A 21,234-nucleotide genomic window follows, 5' to 3' on the forward strand; every position below is an offset into this window, starting at 1 on the left:
CAAGCCTTAGAACTTGTGAGTAGGTTTTTTTTCTGTCATATTTCAAATTGATGATTAAATGGAACAATTACCTTCCTAGTTACTCTTCCCTCTGGTGACACCTGTGAGTAGGTTTTTTTCTGTCATATTTCAAATTGATGATTAAATGGAACGATTACCTTCCTAGTTACTCTTCCCTCTGGTGACATCTGTGAACTCCAGGAAGTCGTCATCCTGTCGGCCAACTATTTTGCCTTGCAGCCTTCTAGGCGCTGGAACTCTACACAAACTATTCTGTAACCAGTATGTGGAGTTTATCAAGCACATTTTGTAGTGTACTATTGTAGAGATGCAGGAAACCAGAAGGATTCTTTGAGGAATCAAAGGAGTCCATAAAAATATCAAGGGGGCACAAAGTCCTTTATATACAGGGCAAGAGGCTGAGTCACTGGAACAGAGAACTCCTACCAAAGGAAAAATAGTTGATCTTCTTCTTGAGCTCAAGAAATCAACAGGGGGGTCTAGAAACATGCCCTAGTGTTAGAGTGATTATCTAGCATGCATGAAGCCCTGGATTTGATTCCTTAGTACCACATAAACAGAAAAGGCTGGAAGTGGCATTGTGGCTCAAGTGGTAGAGTGCTAGCCTTGAGCAAAAAGAAGCTCAGGGACAGTGCATAAGCACCTAGTTCAAACAACAGGAATAGAGAGAGAGAGAGAGAGAGAGAGAGAGAGAGAGAGAGAGAGAGAGAGAGAGAGGGGGGGGGGGGGAGCGAGCCAGGTACAGTGTCTCACACCTGTAATCCTAGTTACTCAGGAGGCTGAGATCTGAGGATCAAGGTTCAAAGCCAGCCCAAGCAGAAAAGACCTTGAGACTCTTTTTTATTTTATATTTTTTATTGTAATTAATAAAAGGGTTACATGATATTTGCCAGATAGAAGGTGCATTAATTCACATATATTGATACCCTTTCACATGTCCTGGTCCCCCTTACCCTCCCTTCCACCCCCCTATCTTGGTTTTCCCCTCTTCCCTATCCAATTTCAAATAACCAAATACAAATAAATCCAATATATCAGATAACAAAATGAGATACTGTAACAATATGAGATAAGCAAGGGATAGCAAAAGAGATGAGAGATAACCTAGTACATTAAGGACAACCATCATTCATTATATGGCTTTTGTTTCAATATCCTGGCGGTCTTTTCAATTAGCTTCATACTATGACCTTGAGACTCTTATGTCCAATTAATCACTAGAAAAGGGGAAGCAGAGCTGTGGCTTCAGGGGTAGGGTGGTAACCTTGAGCTGAAGTGCTCAGAGACAGTGCACAGGCCCAGAGTTCAAGCCCCATAACCCACAAAAAGAAGAAATCAACAAGGATTCATACAACACAAATGACCTATGGTCACTAACTGATGAATAGGAATGATCCTCATTGAGACAAGTTTTCAGAAATTAATGAACTAGTCTTGGTAGAAAGAATAATAGGATCAAGGGATTGTTGGTTAAGTGAGTGACATTTAAGTTTGTGGTGATCAGGTATTTTACATAACTTCCATAATAATAAGGGAAGAGCATCTCTTATTTCATAAGTTATTCTTTTCATTCCCAAAAGACTACACATGCAAACTATTTCCATTCATTTTGCTTAGATAATATAGACTGAAATTTTGATCATTTTCTGTTCTGTAAGACGAGAATGAATGAAAGATTTCCCAATAGAAATGGATGTGTACTTTATGTTCTTCAGTCTAATGTCTCTTGCTAGTGTCCTATGAATTGGTAACTCAGTTTGCTATGCCGCCAGGAACAATAAAGCTATCATAGTTTATTTACAGTACTGTGGCTGGAAAATGGTTGGAAATCATCATCCAGTCAAACCTACACCAGTATAGGACTCTACCTATCATTTAAGCATGTGTGTGAACCATGTCTAGGTGGATCGATGATAATTCTATTTGTCCTTAAAAATGGATCTGAAAGATTTCTTGAGGAGAATGTTTGCCTCTTATTCTTTGTCTCAGATTTAAGCATTCTCATGTATTCAAACATCCCTTCCATTTAGAAAGGTCAGGTTCTACCATGGTGAATACACCTGGAGGAAGCAATCTGCCAATAGTGTTGGCTGTAAGATCTGAGTTACTATGTTAGGGTACTTGTAGTTCTATTACAGGTGAACAATTTTGGAATATAGAACAGAACAAATTTGTAGAGTGCATTCTTCATGTGAGGCTCTACTGAAAATCTGGATGTGCATCCTGCTCTGTTCCCTTCTGCTTGGTTTTGTGAATAGAAAATGTGCCCTTGGAAACAATGTCGTTGTCAAGTTACTGTCTCCCAATAACCATGTGCTGTTTAGTAGGAGATAGAACCCTATGTAAATAGGGAAAGAATGTAGATAATTGTCACCGCTCTAAAGAGAAAAGGCACAACCCAATGCAACCCCTTGGAATAATGCCAAAATTCACCTAGACAAGGTGTTTGGTGTCTGATCAATATGGTGACGAAAGTCTTATATAGGTGAGATGGAGCAAAGAGGTCCAGAATTGTTCAGACAAGCAGCTCATAGATATTTGCCAGTGTTATATATGTGTTAGCTAGCAATTACACAAGTATTTTTTTCCAATTTTCCTGAGTGTATGTTTCTGTTTGCTTAGTCAGTCAGGGATTCATTCTAGATAGTGACTATAAATTGACAAACAAGTTATCACTGGAGATGGGCAAGGTTGATGTTCATGATTTTTACACACACACACACACACACACACACACACACACACACACACATGCGTGCGCTTTTTCCTGGGTGTTTGAGTTCCACTTCAAGTGTTCAAAGTGTTAGCATCATTCAGCCCAGGTGCCTGCTTTCAAATCCTTTCAAAATGCCCAGTTAAATGGACAGCTCCAGCTCCAGTTCTGAGGGTTTACCAAATCTTGCTTATAAAAGCAGATCCATAATAGAGGATGGGGAGCCTGTTCTGAGGTGGAACACACATGGTTTTTATCATTAGCAACACTGTTCTCCTTTCTGTACATTCATGAAAACACTGACCTTTCTCAATCCCTTCTGGTTCAGATATGAATGTGTAATTTAATACTCCAGCATCCATATTCTCCCCTTCTCCTGTGGATTAGGTAATTCATACCATAAGTGTCCTAAGGATTGCTCTCGGGAAATTAGATAGACCTACCTTACTTATGGGCAGGACCTCACCCCAAGCACTGTCCCTATCTTATTATGAGTGAAATATTTTTTCTTGTGTTCTGTCTAGTCTACTCAGACACATTTCTTATCCAAGGTTCCATTTCAGTTGGTGAGCCAACTTCATTTCCGTTTTCCTTCCTTTTGTTTTCATGCCAGTCCTAGGGCTTAAACACAGAGACTGGGTGCTGTCCTTGAGTTTTTTGTTTGTTTGCTAAAGGCTAGCACTTGAGCTACAGCTCCTTTTCTGGATTTTTTAAGTAACTAATTGGAGATAAAAGACTTATGACCTTTCCTACCTGAGCTGGGTTCTGACTGAAATCTTCAGATCTCAACTTCCTGAGTAGCTAGGATTAGAGGCCTGAGCCAATAATGCCCAGGTGATTTCCCTTTTTAACTCACTTGGAAAAAAGAAATTCAGAAATCTTTATTTTTTGTGCTCTTATACAATAGAAAACACTTCTGCTTCTGAGCAGAGAAGGTATGGAACTTGTCAGTGTCATTCGTGCCTAAATATTTTTTTCTTTTAGATTATAGGACCTTAGTTGACTCAGGCTTTACTTAGATTGAGAAAAAAAACATGTGTTTCTTCTTAAGGAGAGTTGCAGGTTTTCAATTTAAAACCAGGAGGTGCAGTGATGAGAAGTTACTTTCTAGAGTTTCCACACAATGCCCTTAGTACCCTTTGTTTAAGTTGAGTGACATGTCATTACATGTACACTATTATTTCTGGGGGGTTCCAGAATAGTATTGTATGTATCAGAATTCAAACATCTTGCATTTTTATTACTTTAAGCACACACATCCTGGAGTGCCAATTTCAATTTGGCTAACCCTTTAATGAATAGTATTGCCTACTTCCTCACTTTATTGTTATCAAGAAATTGGTAGTGAAGCATACTTGGTCCATTCCCAGTTACAAAGACCTTTACAATACAAATTACTTCTTGTTAAGAATCTCATTTTCCAAAAAGAAAGTTAACTTGTTTAAAAAATTGATGAAACACTATGAAAACATACAAAATAATATGACAGTCTAGAATTCCACTCAAGTTCCTGGTGGAAGGAGATGGGAAGATAGAATATCAACTATAAGGGAAGCCTGAGATTCCTGGAGACAACAGATTGGTATTTGTAGCTACAGTGGGAATTCCAAGTTTTCCTAGCCTTAAACCACTGTGTAGATTTGGTTCTTGCTCTTAACAACAGTCTTGTGTTGGAGGCCTATTATTTGAGATTGAGCTTCTCTGGATCCCTGAAAACAAGAAAGAAAATCTTAGCAGTCAAGGTTCCTAGGTATATATAAAGCATGAAGAAGAATGAGCTCTATGAGATTTCAGACTCAACCAATCCCCAATAAATGGCTTGGAATCCAGATGTGTCTTAATTTTATTTCTTCTCAAGCACCTTTCCCATCTACCCACAATTTCTTTTTTTTGCCAGTCCTGGGCTTGAGCTCAGAGTCTGAGCACTGTCCTTGGACTTGCTCAAGGCTAGAGCTCTACCACTTGAGTCTCAGCACCACTTCCGGCTTTTTTCTATGTATGTGGTACCGAGGAATAGAACCCAGGTCTTTGTGCATGCTAGGCAAGCACTCTACCACTACGCCAAACTCCTGGCCCTTACGCACAATCTCTTTTTTTTAAAGGAAGAAATATCATCTGTTGTTTATTTTCATGCCTGGACTGGGGCTTGAACTCAGGGCTTCTCACTGTCACTTGACCTACCCACAATTTCTTAAGCCAGAAATTCTATGAGCTTTAAATCTGTGTTCTCCATTTGAATCTGTGTGAGATATGTGTATACCAAATGCCAAAATGTGCACTGTATTTGACAAGTTCCAAAAGACAGGGAAGCTGGAATTTACTGCCATGAACACCAACCCTCTTTCTTAAACATATAGGCACTCCTACCTGTCTAACTACATTGGTACGTTTTTTATCTTTTGATAGTTAATCTATTATGTTCCAATTAAAGTTGTTGTCTGCAGCAGAAAAAAAAAGAATCTCATTTTCCAGTTGGGCTTTGGTTGTGCAAGCCTGAAAACCTAACTACTCAGGAGGCTGACATCTAGGGACCATTGTTTAACGTCAGATCAGGCAGAAAATTCCATAGGACATTTATCTGCAATTAACCAGTGAAAAGTTGGACCTGGAAGTGTGGCTCAAAAGCTAGACCACCAGCCTTGAGCAAAAAAGAGCCAGTGACTGTGCAAGGTCCTGAGTTCAAGCAACACTACCAGCATACACACACACACACACACACACACACACACACACACACACACACACACACACGTGCATGCATACTATGCACAGACATGAACAATAGCAATTTTATTAGAACATCCCACTTCACAATCTTTCCTTTCGGTGCAACACTGAATCCTATTTCCTGTACTTTGCAATATGAAAGAGGAGTTTCTACACTGGAAATGGGGGCTCTTCAGACACACTTCTCCCTGTATCTGCATATCTGTGCCAGCTGCCAACATCACCTATCCACTCTTCTTCAGACTGAGGAAATAGCAAGTTTTGGGAAGTAAACTGATTCAGATAGTAACATTGGGAAGCTGGTAGAGTCATATTAGACTTGCTTCATAAATAGTGTTTACTGTTAAGTGATCATATCCATTGTTGCTATAGACTGTTGGGAATTATGCCACTAACATTGTCTTTATTTTTTTTGTATCCAAAGATCCTTATTACATGATACAAATCAACACAGCAGGCTTACATGATTTTTTTGTGCCAGTCCTGGGGCTTGAACTCAGAACCTGGACAATGTCTCTGAGCTTTTGTACTCAAGGATAACACTTTACCACTTGGTCCACAACTCTGCTTCTGGCTGTTTTTATTTTAGGGCAGTTAGGGCTGTTGGTCTGTTTGAAGTTTAGTGTTAGGGTTGTTATTTCTTTTCTAGTTTGTAGGAGCGGAGTTTGCTTTATTAGTTTCAGGTGCTACTAGGTTTAGTGGCTGTTAGGACACTTAGGGTTCTCTGGGTCGTTAGGATTATGATTTTGGAAATTAGCATCAGGTGTTTTTAGGGGTGTGGCTGTTAGAGATGTTAAAGCTATTAGGTTTCTTTATTAAAAGTTTTTATTAATACTGAGTTTTTACATTATATTTCATGCTCTATGAACAAGTATTCAAGAAAAAAATCTCTAATGCAATCACTGGCACATAAATTTAAGAACATAATTAAAATTAAGCTGACTCTTACATTCTATACACATATATTGGTATATTATATAGATCAATATGTATCTATGACAAAGACTGCTTCTGGCTTTTTGGTAGTTGATTGGAGAAAAGAGTGTCATGGACCCTCTTACCTGTACTGACTTCGAACTGGGATCCTTAGATCTCCGCCTCCTGACTGGCATAAAGCCACAAGCACCTAGCTAACTAGACTAACTTTAAGCCACTGAACTAAATAATACTAAAATGCCTCCGAGAATCTCAGCGAACGCAGAAAAAGAGTCTGGCTTGGCAATCCAATCAACTTCCTCCTCCCAGAGATGTTCTGTATTCCTTCCTTGAGCAGTTGTGCATTCAGGCCCTTAGACAACACATCATCATGACCTTGAGCAGTTGTGCATTCAGGCCGTTAGACACCACAGGACCATGACCTTAGTCATGGGGATCTATAGGTGTCCTGTCTTTTTGCCCCTCTGGATACTTACACATGAGCAAAGGATGGATTGGACCCCAGAAGTGTGTATCAAAGCAGGTACCCAGTTAGAGGGGATAAACTACTCATGAAAAACTCAGGCAGACTGAGGAGAACCTCTGATTGGGTTACTAGTATGGTACACAGATTATAGAATCAATTTGGAGTCATGTAGTTCTCTCCTATGAACACCTCATTAATCATTATATGATAAACCTAACATGGTGCCCTCCTTTGTGAACCTGCCTGTCTAGCAGGAGCTCTGTTCACCTTTGTCTTCAGTAAATCTTCACTGCTTAACTTTTCCTTCAGTGTCTGTGGATTCTTGAGCCAAGACCATAGAGACAAAGGGCCTGATTTAGGTGTTACAATTTTTCAGTATCATCAGGTGTTCAAGCTACGACCCTCAGGAGAGACAGCCAACAATGACAGCTAATCAAAAAAAAAACATGGGGCAACAAAGGGCTATTCAATCTACCAAGGAAATTGCTCGCTGTATCTTATTAATTTGATCCTAAGTGATATATACTACACAATTAAGGAAAGAGTCTTGCAATTGAAAGACGTGGACTCTCTACAGAGTCTTTTACCAAATATCCAAATGGCCCTTGTTTAAGCCAGCTGAATGGGTGAGAAAAGTATAATTGATTTTAATGACACAGGTAAATGCTACCTGCAAAATGCTTAATGATAATAATATACAATAAACTGTAGATTCATTAAACTCTAGTATTATGAAGCAACCAGTATATATGTTGCATATATGTGTGCATATACATGTATGTGCAGATGTATGCATATGTGTATGTGTATATGTATAATGACACTATGTTTTTACTTTCTTTTTTAGGCCTCTACTAAATGCTAGGTAGCATCCTCCCCCAAGAGTCCATTCAAGGAAACAGAAAACAGCACCTGCCTTCATAAGGCTGTCTTGCCATGTTGTTTTGAAAACAATACTTTGGTGCTGTGGCTCAAGGGGTAGAGCTGAAGAATTCAGGGACAATTTCCAGGCCCAGAGTTCAAGTCCCACAACTGACAATAATAATAATAATAATAATAATAATACTTTGAGTTATTAGTGTTCTGAACCCCTTTCATTGAAACATTGGACATTTAAAGATACTTTTGCATTTGAAACAAAATGACTAATCATTCTTTCTCAATTTTAATTAGCATATTAATTTTAATTAGTGTATATTATCTGTGTAAAGTAACTATCTTAGTGATAGTTCTCTACATATATATACCTCGCTTTGATCATAGTCACCCATTCTCATCATTTCTTCTCACCCCCTACTTCCACATCTCTTAACATCACTCCATCTTCTTTTACTGCCAATACTAGGGTTTAAACTCACACTCTCTCTCAGCGTTTTTCATCGAGGCTGGCAGTCTACCACGTGACCCACATCTCCATTTCCAGATTTTGCTGATTACAGGTGAGAATCTCCCTATCTTTCTGACCAAGCTGGCCTTGATGTATAATCCTCAGATTTCAGCCTCCTGCGTAGCTAGGATTACAGTCGTGAGCCACCTGTGTCCAGCAAATCTTGCTTTAATGAACATAATTTTCCAAAATATAAAAATGAGTTTCGAAACAGGATGATATGAATCTTGGTTGTTTTTAAGCAAACCTATAGGAACAAGAAGCCTCCAAGGAGATCTGTCAGAAAATATTATAGACAGTTAATTATGTTTTCATCCAGACTCTTAGGGCTTTATTTCTTAAAAATATTTTTATTATCTTTACGTAGTTGTACAGAGAAGTTGTCATTCACCAAAGCAGCTTATGAATACAGTGCATCTTTATCACCCCTTTTAACATTCTCACCCACTCCTCCCAACCCATCTCTTCCCTTACTTATTTTAATTTTAGGTTATGTACTGATTTTTTTTGCAATTTAACAAAGCAGCTTACATGTGTCACCACTTCAATATCTTCACCCCTTTTCCACCCACCGCTTCCCTTATACCATTCTATAAAATTGTTCGTAATGAGATTGAATAACTATGGCAAGGATGAACAATCAAATGACGAAGGTACATAAAGCCTAGGAATAGGTGGATATCAAGGACAAGAGTATTCGTAGAAGCAGAAATACAAGCTGCTAAGGGATCTAGGTGAACATTCAACAGAACTGCTGTTTTGTTCCCATATGGTGAATTGTCCTTGGGACCACAGCAGAAAGTGCAGCGCCATCTGCAGGACATGTTGGATGCAGCCAATGGGGGGGGTGGAGCTGTTGTTCCTGTTGTTGTTTTATCTCAAACAGGCTGTAGGCCTTTTCTTTCCTTCTTTTTTTCTTTTGGCTCAAAAAGTAGGGGCAAAAAGGGTCTGAGGGTTACTGCATGGAGCAGCACTGCCATCTACAGATATGGGAACATGGCAGCCACCAACCCCAGAGGAAAATCTATTTTTCCCAATGTGTTTCTCTCTAGATCATGGCTGGAGAAGCCAGGGGGACTAAAATCTAGGAGCAGAGGGTAGACTATTACCAACAAAAGGTTCTCCCTAGTCATGCACAAGCAACAGCAGTGAGCAAGGCCAGTCCCACAGTAAATGTACATCTGTTCCTAGGCTAGGATTCATAGAGTTCAGGACTGCACCTGGATAACCAGTGAGGTTACTGTCATCTTCATTCTGGGGCTCTTCTGCTTTATTCTTTCAATTTTTTGTTATCTGTATTGTAATAGATACAACCAATGGTGTCTAGGACGCTGATGGAAAGCTTACCCTGTTTCTAAAACATTGGGAGAGTCCATGTCCTATTCATTATTATATGGACATAGCAGATTTTGTCTATTTACTGGTGGATACTTTGATGACTTCTGACTTTTGGCAACTATCCATATATCCATATATATATACACACACACATATAATTTAATTGTAATGAAGTCCAATTTGTTGTTTTCCTGTTGAAAGGGGTTACATTGATCAAGATACATTGTATTCAATTGTATTCACTAACTACTTTGTTGAATAGCAAAAATGACAATGTGAGGGTCACCTGAATTTTTTCTTATATTGTCATTGTATTTTAGGAATCTAATAGACTCAATCTTTATGATGTTTAGATGTGTGTGTATGCTTGTGTGTGTGTGTATGTGTGTATGTGTGTGTGCGTGTGTGTGTGTGTGTGTTCCCCAAGACTTGTTTTCTCATCTGCATTTATAGTCATTACTTAAGTCCATGTAGCAAACTATATCCTAAGATACTACATCTGAAAGTACAGTACTATTTCTACAAACTTAAAAACTGTAAGAATGCCAGGAAACTTGGCTCATGCTTGTAATCCTAGCTACTTAAGAGCCTGAGATCTGAGTATCACAGTTCAAAGACAATCTGGACAGGAATGATTGTAAGACTCAACCACCAAAAGGCCAAAAATGGAGTTGTATCTCAAGTGATAAAGCACTAGCCTTGAGCAGAAAGGTCAGGGACAGTGCAGAGGCCCTGAGTTCAAGCCTCAGGACCAGAATCAAAAAAAATCAAAATAGTGCTTGTCTCCAGTGGCTCACACCTGTAATCCTAGCTACTCAGGAGGCTGAGATTTGAGAATTGCAGTTAAAGCCAGCCTGGGCAGGAAACTCCATATAACCACCAGAAAACCAGAGCTAGCACTGTGGCTTAAAGTAGTAGAGTGCTAGCATTGAGCTGAAGAGCTCAGGGACAGTGCCCAGGCCCAGAGTTCAAGCCCTATGCCCAACAACAGCAGCAACAACAACAAAAAATGATATATCTAGATCTAGATTTAGATATTGACATGGATATATACTTGTTTTCACACAGGTTTATATGAATCAGTGTTTTCTCACAATGCTGTTATTTTTCATTATTTTATTTGTGTTACCCAGTTGTTCTGTACCTCCATTACATGATTGGTTCTTTTTCTCCTAAGCCTATCAGTCAGCTATACCAGTTGTGTTCTATAATTGTAACTTTTTATTTGTATAATTTTCATTTATTTTTTTGTCAGTTCTGGGCTTGAGCTCAGGGCCTGAGCACTGTCCTTGGACTTTCTGAGAGCTAGAGCTCTACCACTTGAGCCTCAGCACCACTTCTGGGTTTTTTCTATGTATGTGGTACCAAGGAATCGAACCCCAGTCTTTGTGCATGCTAGGCAAGCACTCTACCACTAGGCCAAACTCCCAGCCCTAGAATTTTTATTTTTATTGCGAGTTCTCATTTTTACTCTTATGTATGCTTGTGTGTGTGTGTGTGTGTGTGTGTGTGTGTGTGTGTGTGTGCGTGTGTTCTACAAGACTTGTTTTCCCAAGTTTTATTTTTATTAAGGTTTCTAAAAATTGGGTTGCTGGACACTGGTGGCTCACGCGTTAATCTAGCTATTCAGGAGACTGAGCTTGAAGGATCATGATTTGAAGCCAGACTGGGCAGGAAACCCTGTGAGACGATTATCTCCAATTAGCCTCCAGAAAACTGGAAGTGGTTCTGTGACTCAAAGTGATAGAGCCCTAGCCTTGAGCAAAAGAGTTGAGGAACCCAAGCCCTGCATTCAAGCCCCACAGCTGATAATTTTTTTGGTTTTATTTATAATAGGTGCTATTATATGTCTATCTGCCATACTTGAATAGTCACATTCCATACTTTACTTAGAAAGACAAACTTTATCAATACTATATTACAGTTGTTCTGATGCAGTTTTGTTTTTCTAAATGTTGTTGTGTGTTGGGGTGTATGTGTGTGCACACAGGTAAGTACATGTGCATCCGCACCAGTACAGGGGATTGAACTCATAGCCTGGGTTATCCCCTTATCATTTTCATTCAATGCTGGCATTCTAAAACTATACCCACAGCTCTACCTGTGGCTTTTTGCTGCCTGCCCAGGATGATTTTGAATCATAATCCTCAGATCTCAGCCTTCTGAATATTTAGGATTGCAGGCTATAGCCACTGGGCACCCAGCTGATGTTGAGGTTTTATGTTTCATTTTGGATAGCAATTATCATTGCCTTGACTGGACATAAATCACTGAAGCTCTTCTATCCTAAGGGCATGATATTTCTGCTGTGCACTTTTTCAGTCCAGAATCCCAGCATCTCCCTTTCATCTATCTTGTGTTTTGGTCAGTGGATGAATTGCACAGTTTATTTGCAGACATTTCAGTTGTAAAAATACAAAAATCCTAGTCAAATTTAATATACATAATAAATTTTAATACCTTATCTGAGTATTCTGTATTTACTAAGTTTTATAGCTTTTGTTCAAGCCAATAATTTGACTCTCTGTCACATAAGTAGTAACAAGGCTGAATGAGTGCATTCAACGGAATATCAACTTCATGAGTGTTCTAAGGTTTTCCTTATTCTTCTTGGCTTGTTAGCATGACCCTGATATACACACAATTTACCGACAAACTGCTATTGAGAATTCAATACTTATCATTGGCCCTTTCTGACCCTTCACTTTAAACTCACCCTGTAAAAAGTCTAATGGACCTGAGAACATACTTGTTCTGATTTCACAGCTTCACCATATCAAAGCTGTGGATCTCCATCATCTGAGCTGGAGAGAGAGCATGGGAACATTTCCAGCATAAATGATGCTAACCTCACCTTCTGACAATTGGTAGTACTGTGATTTCCTCAATAAGCACAGTTGAAGCATGTTTATATATGTTCAACCTATGTTCCAAGCAATGTAGGAATGGATTTTTTACAATCTAATAAATGTACCTGCTAAAAGTCCTGTGGTTTTCATTGAAAGAGGAATAGGAAAATTACTTTACTATCATCATGTTCATTCAAAACTTTATAGACCAGTAAGTAGGTAAAGGGAATAAAATGAAAATGTGTTGAGGCAGAAACAAAACCCTAGTCAAGGATTTTGCAGACTCTGTGTGTGATGAACACAAAGTAACTGGAAATGAAATTTTGGAATTAATAAATATATCGAATAATGTTTTCAGTTAAATCAATGTTCAAAAAAATTTAGGCAATACTCGAGTTTACACTAATGGCCTCCCACTTGGTAGGCAGGTTATCTAGTGCTAAGTTATGCTTCAAAACCCATATTCAAAAATACTTTACATGCCAACTCAAATGAAATGGAAACTTTCACTAGATGCTTAGATGGATATCTTAAATTGTAGTACTCTCGTACAATTTTTTCAAGTTCACAATATGATAACATAAAAATATATAAAATTTCAAAAGATAAAATTTTCCATAACATCAAAGACTAGAAATAAATTTGACACACAATACACAGAAATTCTTTACGAAGAACCTTCAGACTTTACTGTAAGAAGTAAAGTATCTTGTAAAAGCACATCTGACAGGTTGCTGTCTTCTTTTATTTCTGTGCTTTCCCTTTACCTATAAGAAACATGGCAGAATATTAACTAGTAGAACTTCACAGAGAACATGCTAAAGGAATACAAACAGCACAGCCAATGAATTTTATGAAAGGAATGGAGGCAGAGTCTTGGGGAAAACTTTTAGCTTATATGTAGTGAACCCAAGCATAGAATGTGAAGGTGGACTCTAGCTTCTATTAATGGTATTCTGAAAAAAACAAAACAAAACAATTTTGGTAGATAAGAAAACCCAAGAGAATCTTCAACCTCAGAAAAGATTGAACGCAATGTTTAAGGGATATTTTGAGTAGAAAAGCAGACATGAGTATTTTTTTTGGTCCAAATTCAAACAAAAATAGCACAAAATGTTTTAACAAGCATGACTTAGATGTCTTACTGAAAATAATACTAAACATGCACTAGAGCAAGCTGAGAGTGTGGCCCAGTGGCAGAATGCTTGCCAACAATGCACAAAGCCCTGGGTATGATTCTCCAGGACCACATACACCGAAAAAGCCAGAAGTGGTGCTGTGGCTCAAGTGGTAAAGTGCTAGCCCTGAGAAAGCTCAAGAAATATGCCCAGGTCCTGAGTTCAATCGCCAGGACTGGCCAAAAAATTGCATTAGAGCTAAAACACTAATGTCATGTTTGGAATGCTTAAATCACATTTGGAATGGTTGAAATGAAATATGTAAAAAATGATAGGGTTTCATTTGTTTGAGTCCTACTATAGAGAAGTGTAAAGTATTTTTTTCTTTCTTTCTTTTTCTTTCTTTCTTTCTTTCTTTTTTTTGATGAGTCATGGCACTTGAACTCGCCCTGGGTGTTGTCCCTGAGCTCTTTAGCTAAAGGCTACCAGTACACTACTCTTGAGCCAAGCCCCACTTCTAGTTTTGTAGAGGTTAATTGGCCATAAGAGTCTCCAGTCCTTTTGTGCCCGGGCTGGCTTTGATCCTTGATCCTCAGATCTCAGCCTCCTGTGTAGCTAGGATTATAGGCGTGAGCCACCTCGCCTGGCTGAGAAGTGTAAAGTATTTCTTAGGGTACCTTTAGCCCCTGTATAAGTTATTTAATATAAACTCTACATTTTCATCCATAGTTCTGGTACACTGAGCAGGAATGCCCCTTTCACATGCTTTAAAAAATAGTTCAATTTGTAAGAGAAATTATATGACCAACATGTACTACAAATGTGTTACGCATTTCTGGAAAGCAACCTATCATAAAAGTATTACTAGCTGTAGGTTAGTAGCCTTAAATTCAAACATGCCTTTTTATAAGAGTTCACTTTTCATAAGGAGCTGGTGGTTCATCATGTAATCCTAGCTATTCAGAAGGCTGAGATCTAAGGATTATGGTTCAAAGCCAGTCTGGGCATGAAATTCTCCAGTTAGCCAGCAGAAAACCGGAAGTGGCACTGTAGCTCAAAGTGGTAAATGGTTAACCTTGAGCTGAAGAGATTAAGGACAGTGCCCAGGCCCAGAATTCATGCCCCAAAACTGCCAAAAGGAAAGAAAGGAAGGAAGGAAGGAAGGAAGAAAGAAAGAAAGAAAGAAAGAAAGAAGGAAGGAAGGAAGGAAGGAAGGAAGGAAGGAAGGAAGGAAGGAAGGAAGGAAAGAAAGAAAGAAAGAAAGAAAGAAAGAAAGAAAGAAGAAAAAGAAAAGAAAAAAGTTCATTTTTCTGCTGGGTGTTGATGGCTCACGCCTGTCATTCTAATTACTCAGGAGGCTGAGATTTGAAGATCGTGGTTAAAAGTCAGCGCAGCACAGGCAGCAAAGTCTACGGGACTCTTATCTCCAATAAACTACTTTAAAAAGGAAAAAGCCCAAAGTGGAGCTCTGATGCAAGCGCTAGAGCACTAGCCTTGAGCAAAATTTGTTTTGCTCAAGAAATACTTTACACTTCTCAGCCAGGCGAGGTGGCTCACGCCTATAATCCTAGCTACACAGGAGGCTGAGATCTGAGGATCAAGCATCAAAGCCAGCCTGGGCACAAAAGGACCGGAGACTCTTATGGCCAATTAACCTCTACAAAACTAGAAGTGGGGCTTGGCTCAAGAGTAGAGTACTGGTAGCCTTGAGCTAAAAAGCTCAGGGACAACACCCAGGGCGAGTTCAAATGCCATGACAAAAACCCAGGCCCTGAGTTTAAGCCCCAGGATAAGCACAATGAAGCAGTTCATATTTCAGTATGACTTTGTGTTTCTGTCTTGCAGTCTGAAAGGCATTTGAGATCTGATCTACCTTATAAGAATGTTTACATGTCAACTGACATTATGGGAATGTTTCAAGTACTTTTTATTTTTGCCAGATGTGGGTTTGAATTTAGGGCCTGGGCACTGTTCCTGAGATTTTTTGGCTCAAGACTAGTGCTTTACTACAGTATTGAGCCACAACAACACTTCCAGTTTTGTCTTGATTAATTGTAGGTAAGAGTCTAATGGAATTCCCTGCACAGGCTGGCTTTGAACTCCAATATTCAGATCTCAGCCTCCTGAGTAGCTAAGATTTCAGGTGTTGAGCCACTCAACACAAGCTCAAGTACATTACTAAAGAAATAATGTTAGAAAATAGGAAAACACATGATTCTTATTCTTTCATTTCTTTGCTGGTCCTGGAGTCTTGAACTCAGCACGTAGGCATGTCCCTGAACTCTTTGTATTGAGGCTAGTGTTTTACCACTTGAGACACAGTGCCACTTCTGGCTTTTTCTGAGTAGTTTATTGGAGATAAGAGTCTCATGAACTTTCCTGCACAGGCTTTCTTTGAACTGTGATCCTCAGATCTCAACCTCCTGAGTAGCTAGGGTTACAGACGTGAGTCACCAGAGCACAGCGTGATCTCCATTCATGATGCACACAAACATGCTTTGGCATGGAAAAGGACACACAATCTGGTAGAATGCATCCCTAGACATCAGAAACACCTCAATGGTTACCTTTAACTCTTTTGAAGAGCCAGTGTCTATCCATCAGCTCCCAAGCCAGACTCATAATAAAACCCCTAAAACATGACTTATGAAGAGGAAGTAATAATACCCATCCACTCTGATTATGCATAAAGACTTTTGATGTTTTACTCTAGTGTGGTAATGCATGTAACCCATGACAATCTCAGGAAAATCATAGCAAAAGTTTTCTATCACAGAAAGTAAACCCCTACAAAAGACAGATATTTTCCCAAGACTTTACTCAAGCAATTTAATGGAATGTTTTATATGTTTCTATTGTCATACTTCTTATTACACTAGACATATTAAATTAGTAATCTTACATATTGAATACTAAATCAAGACAGGGATCAGTGGCTCATGCCTGCAATCTTAGATATTCGGGGTAGGGCTATTCAGGAGGCTGAGGATCACAGTTTAAAGCCATTCCTGACAAAAAAAATCCATGAGACTCTTATCTTCAATTAACTACCAAAAACCTTGAAGTAGAGCGGTGTGGTAGAGTGCTGTCTTGAGCATAATAGCTCAGGAAGTGAAATGAGGGATGCAGAGGCTAACCAACATAGAACCCCAACTCCACAACGCTATTGTTTTGTTGCATATTAGTCCTTATCTTGAGATCAATTTAGACCAGGGTTTTTCTTGATCTCAGAAAATGTAAAGGTCTTCAGATGTTGAATGAATGAAGGGCATTGGCCTGTGGGGGAACCTCAGGGACAGCACCCAGGCCCTGAGTTCATTCCTCTGGACTGGCACAGAAAAAAAAGAAAGAAGAGAGAAAAAGAAGGAGAAGGAGGGAGAAGAGAAAAAGAGGAAGAAGAAAGAAGAATGGACATTGTGTCTCCAGAGCACAGATTCTGGCGTTAGAGTGGTTGGTGGGGAGGTTGGTTAGGGAACTTGAACTCTGGGCATGGGCACTGTCCCTGAGCTCTTCAGCTCAAGACTACTGCCCTACCCCCTTGAACTACATAGTCACTTCTGGTTTTCTGGTGGTTAATTGGAGATAAGAGTCTCACGAACTTTAGTGCCGGGCTGGCTTTTAACCATAATCCTTAGATCTCAGCTCCTGAGTAGCTAGGATTACAGGTGTGAGCTACTGCACCCAGCTCAGAGTAGTACAGATTCTTTTGCTGGAAACATTTGCAAAAGTCAGAGCTGGACTTTGTAAATTTATTTGCTTATGTTATGGAACCTGTTTTCCAAAGGAAGACCAGAGGATAAAGCACAGCACGTTCATTTTTACTGTATTTTGCAGAAAATATAACCTCGTCATGAAATCCCTGTTACTGCAGAAATGAAAACAAAACTTTATTTTGATAAAATGAAGTAGATCAAAAGCCCCACAAATAAGTCCAATGTACATAGAACACAAAATACCAATAAACTATTTCACCAATGAATCACTTATCCACAGCTTGATGCACAAAACATCAAGTTGTTTCAAGGAAGAAATCATTTGTGTCATGGCAGTATTTGAATTTTTAACTTTAGATGTTATATTAATAGAAAATTAATTACCTACTAAAATCCACTTGTAAACATGTATTACATCAAGCCATGGACCATGTGGCTCACGCCTGTGATCCCTTCTGTTCAGAACACAGATCTAGAGGATCACCATTCTAAGCTGGCTCCAGCAGAGAAGTCCAAAAGACTCCATCACAAAATTTTTAAAGCAGCCCAAAGCCTTTCTGGTGGTGTGACTCTAGTGGTAGAGCACCAAGCAAGCAAGCCAAGAAAGGCCCTAAGTTATAATCCCAGCACTAATAACGAAAGAAGTATATTATTACAGCACAGCATTTGCCTATTTCTTAAATGATCAACTTTAGAAAACATTATCAAATAAAATCAGTAAGACTATCAAGCTATAGAAATCATTCACTGAGCTCTTGACATTTAAATTTGGGATTAGGCTTTGTTAATCTTATGAAGGCCAGAGAATTTTCTAAAGTAAGAGCTTACTATTGGCAATATGTATAATCACACTTGTGTATAGTGACTGAAATGAGAGAAAGTGACAGTGATTTGCAAAATTAGTACACTAACAAGGACTTTATTTCCAAAACACATAAAATATATCTTGAGGAAAAAGCATAACGTATTAATATATAAGACAACAAAAGGAAGAAAGTAAGTGGAAGTTACATCCACCTTCCATCTTGTCAATTTTTAGCAATATTTCAGACCCCTTTCTAACATCTTCCTTGTATTTCACTATGCAGGATGTACATCCCTTTTCCCCAGGAAGCATTCTTTCCCAGGATTCACCTGGAATCACACATGCTCCCTTACCCATTTTCTTCTTCCCAGATTTAATATTTTGAGTCTTAGCCGGTGTTGCTATTGATTGAGGATTTTCCTCAGTAACATGCTGATCTTAGGAGTATGAGAATGCACAATTTTATTATTAATACATATCAATAATATATAATACATATCTGTATGTCATATATAGCATTATACATGATGTGTATGTAATTTCCACAGATAGGAAATATAAAATCAAATCTTAAATTGAAAATGTTGTGAAGAGCAGTACATATATGCCTGTATATATAAAAATATATACATATATATTCATAGTGATGCTACTCTTCTCCCAGATAGGATACTCCAAATAGTAGCCCTGCAATGACTTTTCCACTATTTTCATCTACACAAAGATTAGCATCGGGATGTGGTGGCTCACACCTGTAATCCTAGCTACTCAGGAGGCTGAGATCTGAGGATCAAGGTTCAAAGCCAGCCCAGGCACAAAAGGACCTGAGACGCTTATCTCTAAGTAGCCTCTAGAAAACAGGAAGTGGGCTTTGGCTCAAATGTAGGGTGGTAGCCTTGAGCTGAAGAGCTCAGTGACAACGCCCAGGCCCAGGGGTAGGACAGCAGCCTTGAGCTGCCAAAAGCTCAGGGATAGAGCACAGTCCGAGTTCAAGCCCCATGACCCACAAAAAAAAAAGATTAGCACATACTAACTCTTGAGTAAAAGCATGAGGAGAAGGCAGTCATGGGACATATTTCTAATAAGCAGATGAGCATAAACATTCGGACATCAATGGAATATCATCCTCCATGCTTATTAGACTCAAGTGTAATTGACTAGCAGTGCACTGTTGCACTTTTACATCTAGTCTACTTTACCTGAGTCTACTGTAGTTTACATTTAAATATAGATTACTGTAACTAAAAGCCCTGCAGTGTGAAGATACTCACAGCATCAGGTTTTGTCTGTTGAGCAGGTATTTGAGGATCTGCTTCTTCTTTGGGTAGAATTTTCCTTGTTTTATGCATGCTTCACTCTGAAAGTAACATTAGCATTAGGAAAATGCATGTCATACACAATATATTTAACTACATGACTGGTTAATTTTTTAAAATGCCCTTGTAAATTTAACACATTTGGAGGTACATTAATATTTCATAGAGAAATGTGAAATATCCAAATTTTCCACTCAAAGCACATTACAACACATGTGGTTAGTACATTTCACTTAGTCACAGTCATAACCTGAAGGCCCATTAGAACAGAATTCTGACTTGTTCTTGCTTCTCTGGCTTAGATTGTAGACAATCTATTTTTACCTGAACATCAATCATCTATAATCTTCCATCGCTAACCTTTAAAAAAATGGACCTCTGACATTTACTATGAAGTTTAAATTAACATACACCCCCATCATGGACACAGAAAAATACTGTTAGAGAATGAAATGAGACCACAGTTTATTTGGATCACATTCCCATGAGCTGGGCCATTTTTTTCCTGGGAAAATAGCAAGTTGGATGGAAGAGAGTCCTTCATTCCTCCCTGTGCAGTCTTGAGTTAAGAAATCTATCTAGGACTACCAAGACAAAAGTCCATAGAGACAGTGGCTTCTGTCCTGGGAGAACCACAACGACTCTGAGGCCCATTCACCACCCAGACCACAAGCCGGACCCGCCCAAGGCCCTCTGGCTTCTCCCCAGGCCCCCTGAAACTACAGCAAGGGCTCTTCTGAGGCCTGAAACTACAGCTAGGGCTCTTCTGAGGCCATACCTGGAGGGTTTTAGCGAGAGAAACCGGCCACAGCAGGAGCAAATGAGCACAGCCACCAGAGGACCTGGTGATGCCCCCTCCCGGCCCAGCGCGCAGCTCTGAGCTAAGAATGCCTTGCCTGGCTGACGTGCTCCTGCACTGTGAGGATCGCCAGGCTGGGGCAGAAATCCCCTGTGCGGCTCCTGTGGAAAGGACACTTCAAGCTGTCTGTCCTAAGACGGAGCACAGGCTTGCACCTCACTTTGCTCTGCTCCTACCCCAACTATCTCCCGTTCTCAAGAACGTAGGAGAACAGCCCCAGTTACCCCAAACAAAGGGATCCGGCTGAAAACACATGGTGACAGCGACAGATTTGAAGATGTTACTTTGATACATACTCCAATCTATCATTTGCGTCCTCCTATCTTTTCTGTCATGCCGATCACTCTGGTAGAATAATGACACTCCTGGATGTACTTCTTGAATCGCTCTAGGGGATATCAGCATCTTTATCCTGTGTAATGTAGAGCAGTATGGATGGACTATGTTGCATATGTACCTTCTTGGGTTTTTCTGTTTGTTATGTTTTGTATTGTATTGTTTTGTTTTGTTTTGTCAGTTGGTCATGAAGCTTGAGCTCTGGGCTAGGGCACTGTCCTTGAGCTCTTCAGCTCCAAGTTACCACCCTACCACTTGAGACACAGCACCACTTCCTGTTTTCTAGTGGTTAATTGGAGATAAAAGTCTCACAGACTTTTTAGTGCTTGGGCTGGCTTTGAACCGTGATCCTCAGATCTCAGCCTCTGAGTAGCTAGGATTAAAGGAATGAGACTGTTGGTGGTTAGCTCTTTGCCTTTTCTTATTTTCTGTTGACATATTTATCCCTTCTGTTATCATCCTATGTTAAGTGTTTTTTGTCCAATTATATTTTAAAATATAATGTTTGTCCAAGACACAGTCAGGACACAGCTCTCCCCAGGGCACAGCCAGGATTAGGCAGTTGTTGAAGATTCTGAAATATAGCTAAATTCTGGTAACTGTCTCTTAAATTTTTGTGCTGTGTTGAACTGTCTTTAAGTGCATTGTAA

General features: G+C 39.4%; 1 long non-coding RNA gene across 2 annotated transcripts in view; it reads right to left on the bottom strand.

Annotated features, from left to right (window-relative positions):
* Nucleotides 1–20,242, bottom strand: part of LOC150040807 (uncharacterized) — a 37,778-nt gene extending 17,536 nt beyond the window's left edge. For both annotated transcript variants that reach the window (XR_016533848.1, XR_016533850.1), the window contains exons 1-2: nucleotides 20,168–20,242; nucleotides 19,345–19,430 (exon numbers count right to left, since the gene is read on the bottom strand). This is a non-coding gene — a long non-coding RNA (uncharacterized LOC150040807). The remainder of the gene's footprint in view (nucleotides 1–19,344; nucleotides 19,431–20,167) is intronic.
* Between the last annotated feature and the right edge of the window lie 992 nt (nucleotides 20,243–21,234).

The sequence above is a fragment of the Megascapheus bottae genome, chromosome X, assembly GCF_031878675.1.
Source record: "Megascapheus bottae isolate mThoBot1 chromosome X, mThoBot2.hap1, whole genome shotgun sequence".
Classification (NCBI taxonomy): domain Eukaryota; kingdom Metazoa; phylum Chordata; class Mammalia; order Rodentia; family Geomyidae; genus Megascapheus; species Megascapheus bottae.